At 45.0% G+C, this 6,000-nt stretch overlaps 1 protein-coding gene across 3 annotated transcripts in view; it reads right to left on the bottom strand.

Moving 5' to 3' along the window:
- The window catches only part of LOC129839330 (junction plakoglobin-like), a 30,957-nt gene extending 25,211 nt beyond the window's left edge, over positions 1 to 5,746 (bottom strand). For 2 of the 3 annotated variants that reach the window (XM_055906668.1, XM_055906667.1), the window contains exon 1: positions 5,612 to 5,746. The gene's annotated coding sequence lies outside the window, so the exon portion shown is untranslated. Of the gene's footprint in view, positions 1 to 3,160; positions 3,229 to 5,611 lie in introns of those variants that run through there. The other variant, XM_055906669.1, reaches the window with a different exon arrangement.
- Between the last annotated feature and the right edge of the window lie 254 nt (positions 5,747 to 6,000).

A 6,000-nucleotide genomic window follows, 5' to 3' on the forward strand; every position in this document is an offset into this window, starting at 1 on the left:
GTCTTATATCTCCCCCTCTAACTTTAAGCATCAGCTGTCAGAGCAGCGTACCGATCACTGTACCTGTACACAGCCAATCTGTAAATAGCACTCTATGGCCTATTTATTCTACATCTTCTACATTTGCACACACTGTACATTTTTCCTATTATGTCATTGACTGTACGTTTGTTTAAGTGTAACTGTGTTGTTTTTGTCGCACTGCTTTGCTTTATGTTGGCCAGGTCGCAGTTGTAAATGAGAACTTGTTCTCAACTGGCCTACCTGGTAAAATAAAAGGTGAAATACTTTTTTTTTTTTTTTTCTTTTTTAAATCAACTCATAGGCTCCTGCCCTACGAGCTGTTCCAGCTACTTTCTTACAGTCCATTTATCAGTCCACTGACAGCAGCCAGTCGATGGAACTCCTCTTGGCTCCACTAGCATACCAAACCCCCACTACAGTCAGGCACATTGAAAGGCTTAAGTACACAACGCAGGGCCCTGCTGGCAGGATTGCATGTGAAACAGCGCTAGCACACATTCTCCAACTTGAAAGAGGGGACGATATCGGACTCTATGAAAATCCATGTCTAAAGAGAACCTGCGTGTCAAATACATTTTACGTCTGTTTATAATATGCTTTCAAGAGTCAAAGCATGAAGCCTCTCGGACTTTAAAATTGAGGATTAGGCCTAGTCTGAGTTTTAGAGTTTGGCTTACTGGACTTGATGAAATGCTTCATTACCACCCGAGCTAAATACAGTGACAGCATTAGAAAACAGTGGCCAGTTCCAAGACTGTAACAGCATGGTTTTACATTACAGCAGCTACATGGTGTCCTTAGCAGGGATTCATCAGGAGAAATGCAATGCCTTTCTAATGCTAATGCTAAAGCTAATGTTATTGTGTTAATTGACTTTGCCCGGAAAACAGCTAGCAGTCAACTGACAAATAAAAATAAACGATGACTTGCAAGTCATTCACCAAGTCAATGTAGGTCCTATTAGACAGTGTAACACAATAATGTCTAACCAGTAAGTGATTAAATAATCATTCTAATTAGGCTTCGATCTGTCGAAAGTGTATTACACCAGACCAGAGGGCATACAGTTGGCGCAGACTGGGATGAGCTATTTGGGTAATTCGTGTTTACTCCCTGTACGCTCCTCGCACTATGCATTATAGGAGGTCAGTGTTGTCTCCGAGGTGTGGAAGTGCAGAGTTGGATCAGATTACACAGAGAAGGGAAGCAGGGGAGGAGGAAAGTGTGTAGCAGTAGAACTAGGCCTTCGTGTCTGCGTGGCTTCTCTGATGCAACAATGACAGTGTGAGGGTTTATGGAAGGCTGTGTGGTCTATGGAAGAAGGCCGAGCCGCCATTGTGGCATCTGAAGAGCTTGCCTTGTTTCCCCGTCTCCATTGTTATAGAGCCCTCAAACTCAACTCTGGACCCGAAGCCAGTTCCACTACTTTTTTCCCCCTCCTCCATTGTTCCCCTCTAATCAAGGACTGATTTAGACCCGGGACACCAGGTGTGTGCAATTAATTATCAGGTAGAACAGAAACCCAGCAGGCTCCGGCTCGTGTAGGGTAAGAGTTGAATTCCCTTGTTAGAGAGTAACGGGAGGCTGTGTTGTCACTGCAAGGAATGACGATTCTGCATGAACTCTGATGTAACATGCTGGGCTGCTGTCCACAATTACTCTGTATGGAGGTAGAATGGACAAGGAGGCTTGTGTCACAATATCTAGGGTGAATGGGAGGACGTCAATGGGAGTGAATGGAAATAAGTATTTTAAAGTGAACTCAGTTTCTCAGTGCTTGAGGGGACTATACAAGAGTTTTGTACAGAGCAACTAGAATGGATGTCCGTCATCGTCTGGACAGCGAGGTTCACTTGGTTCCATCTAAAGCCCTCCTTTAGGGTTAGTGGGGAGGCTTCGCCTGCTGCAGCGTGGATACTGGATATATGCATGGCTGTACTGGTGAGCACTGAGGCGATGCGACAGATGATGAATATTTCAGAAAGATCAGAGGCGGAAGGGAGGCTAGGGAGAGCAGGGAGGTTTCAATTTGAGGGGACGCTAAAGAATACCACACACCCCCCCAGAAGAAGTTAGTCTGACTAAGCCTGTAGCAGACATATTTTGAGGGGAAGATGGAGTAGTTGCATTTACCTGCAGTGTTTAGGCTTCCACTTTGAAAAATGTTCTCCATGTAAACCGTGACCAGTACAAAAGACGACAGGGGACTGAAGCGCGGACGGAAGACTAACAAAGACCGTTTTCTTTCTTTCCTTGGTGTGGTGAGGTTATTGTGAGGCGTTGCTTCCATAAAAGGTCACCTACACGCCACACATCATTGCGCATCTATCATCGTAACAGACACTTCATATCTGTGTGTGAATTATAGTCACTCTTCTAGATGAGGCTGATGATTCTCTTCTCTGATACAGCGTCTCGACGGTGAAGAATTCCCAGTCGTTAGCGTTGCTTTTCCACCACACCCGCACCCCTCCCTTCTCTCCCGCTCATTGGAGTGCAATTAAACGGATGAGTAGGAAGTGGGAGATGAGAGCAGGGTGAAGAGGGACACCACAGCAATGACTAGGAGTAGTCATCCAAGTCAACTTACTGAGAAGCACTGCTCAGTGTAGGCTAAACGAACCAGCCCAACTGTAAAACCTGTATTTAAGTCACCCATGGATTCAGGAATCCAGTCCACTCCAGTCCCTCCCTTCTTGTGAAACTATGTCAGTAATGAAAAAATTATCAAAGGTAATATATTCATAAAAGAAACAGACAGTAATGGATGCAGCTATTTCCAGCATGCTGTCAGCAGATGTGGCCTGGTGGTTATGAAGAGCTGTCTGATAGGAGCCGACTTGAAAAGAATACAGTTGGCAGAGTAGTACCAGACTTCCAGAGCACCAAGTGATGGGGGAAAACGGTTGTTAGGCCTCCCCAGAAAAAAAATGTATTGAGTGAATAACTCATATTCATAATGGTAATGGGAGCACAGCTGTGTTGGTCGCCTGGGCGATGCCAGCTTGGATGGATTCTTTCATATTGTGCCACCTCTGCCACTCCATTGATGACTGGGTTCCAAGACGCTTTGGGCCTCTATGGCTTGCTTAAATCATAGCATTCTCCAAGTTAAAGGCTCAGGCGTTAGACCCACCTGCTGTTTTGCGTCGATAGGCTTTACTACTTCATATCTTCTGCTCCGCCCTTGTGTAATGTCCTTGACATTTGCAACAGCCGTCCAATATGGAAGTCGCCTTAGTCTAGGGATAACATATCAAAAGATAGTGATTTTTGTCTTTGTTCTATGCCAATAATCTAAAAAAATGGTGGCAAAGGGGAGGGTAGAAGTCAGAGTAAATCTGCTTTGGGTTGATAACAGCATTGTCTGAGAAGATATCTTAAGCCCCTGTCCGGTTGATTTAACCCTTAGGAGATTAGGCCGCTATCGTCCCACCTCCTCTTTAACCCCAGATAGAAGACGAGTCCATATCATGGCTGACCAGAAAAAAATCCCTATCTTCCATCCCCGTATGTCGCCTACACATGCACGCAAACACGCTCAACCTAGATACACACATTGGCACTGAGGCCTGGTCCCACGCATGGTCTGATTAGGTTCTGTGGTGTAACGGAGCTCTCTGTTCTGCTCAGGCACCACCGGGGAGGGAGGGCATGGGGCGAGGAGAGAGACTGAAGTCAAGAAGAGGGAGGAGAATTAGGTAGGGAAGGGTCACATTTGAGAAGTGGCAAACGTGGAACCAAGTTAGAGACACACGTAACAAGACAGCATGATGAAAAAAAAGAAAGGAAGGAAAAGAAAGATGAGGAGATATACGGAGTTTGTTGAATCGTCGGTAATCTCCTTGCTGGACAATATCAAGGAATTAAATAAGGGGGAGGATTAGCGCCAGTATGACCCCAGCTGCAGCTGAGAATCTCAGCCTAACCCCCACCCCCCAGAGGCAGACAACAGCCCCAGGCGAGCCAGACCGCACCTCATGGCACAGCACCAGCAGCATGGCAGGTCTGGCCAGGGCGGACCAGGAGAATGCACTGGCGTAGAGAATGTGTGAAAGGACGCAACTCAATTCAACCTGACATCAATTCAAAACATCAGCTGGGCTCACTGGTCCAGATTCAGTACGCTGTTGAATGCCAGAAAAACTTGGTTGTTTCTGGTCATTGGAATGGCATGATCATGACTGGTGTGAGAGGAGAGAGCTCTCCATTTTGACAGACATCTGTCCAGCCCTAATGCCAGGCTGTGCCATGTCAAATTTGACTTGGACAATTATTAAAAGTTGGTCTTGGGAGTAGTTGAAAAGACTAAACCGCGTAAGATGAGCAAACGAGATAATGTTATTTCGGTTGCATGTTGAAAGTGGATTTACTTGTGAAATAAAATGAGAGGATCTGTGCTCTGCTATTGCAGTGGCATAGAGGGGGTAGTAAAACTACTGTAACGAATGGCATATAACCATATGCCATACTAAGGACATTTTGGTATCAATGCCTCATTGTTGACCAGTATTATTCATCCTAACCCATGATGTATGTATGTATGAACCATGCAGGCACTCATCATGTCATGCCCCACCCCCAACTCACTGAGGTTGTCAAAGCCCCCAGCAGACCCCTTGAATCGAGATTACATACTAGGGGCTTCAGAGTGGCGCAGCGGTCTAAGTGCAAGAGGTGTCAATACAGTCCCTGGTTCAAATCCAGGCCGTATCACACCCAGCCGTGATTGGGAGTCCCATAGGGCGGTGCACAATTGGGCCAGCGTTGTCCGGGTTTGGCCGTCATTTGTTCTTAACTGACTTGCCTAGTTAAATAAAAAAATGAAATGCTGTATAGCCTTCTGCAGGACATAGCTTGGCCCCGACTAGGGGGGCAGTGGATTTGACAATGGATGAGGGTTAGACAAACTTCGATCATCTCTCACTCTCTCACTCTCTGCTGTGTACTGTCACACCACGAGTGACTTTCACCTCTATTCTATTGAAGGATAAAGGAAATCGCACAATGCTCGTTAGTATCACTGATCTTTAATAAGCTCTATTCTATTGAAATGTGCATGATGTCAAGAAGTTGATCAATAATAGTTTGTCAAAAAAAAATTGGGGGGCACATCTATTAGGCAGGAACAGCGTTTGACAAAACCTTGTAGCGACAAACTAAAAACATCTGCCTGTTTTAAGAGCAAGAAGGAGTAAACGGTTTCTGTTACATAACGTTTTGTAACAGAGGAAACGTTTTGCAACGGTATCAGCGTAATGAATACACCCACGATAACTAAATGTCCGACTTTAACGACGTTTGGGTGGTGACTAGACACTTGACAATAGGAAAGGAACATTACGCTATTCTGCCATCAGGTTCAGAGACAAATACAAAAATTGACGGAGACAGAATGTCAGAGACAGGCTACCGGGAAGAACATTTAGGGACCGCTGGAGATTCGTGTTTCCAGTCTAGAGACAAGCGCAACACAGGAATGGAGAAACTGACTATTCTATCCCACTCTACTCACTTGACACGAATTTACTCTCTCCGAAGACTGTCAATACACGGGAATGTGACAATAAATACATATCTTTCTTACCTGTCAAAATACACGAAATTGTTTCGAATATTCCAAGTCTACGCAGGTCCACAAACAGACTTTTCCAACGATATACTTTGTCCTCTCTGCCTCACCTCAACTGCGGTAGGATGATACTCAGAACAATGAGTAAAAAGCCTAACACCAGCGACTCCGCCCCTCTCACCATATCGCTGTCGACCCGACCCCACCCTTCACTTCTCCACAATTTGGAATGTAAACGCAATTGGCCAGAACAAAACAAAGCTGGGGTTACTTGAGTCTATACAGTAATATGAATATTAATGTTGTTTCCCAAACGTATTTTTGGTCAACTACATTGCTAAAACATTGTTATTTTGTTGTTTTCGAATTTACAACTATGGATAAAATGTTAGTGCGTTAGCATG

This window comes from Salvelinus fontinalis, chromosome 40, assembly GCF_029448725.1.
Source record: "Salvelinus fontinalis isolate EN_2023a chromosome 40, ASM2944872v1, whole genome shotgun sequence".
Classification (NCBI taxonomy): Eukaryota; Metazoa; Chordata; class Actinopteri; order Salmoniformes; family Salmonidae; genus Salvelinus; species Salvelinus fontinalis.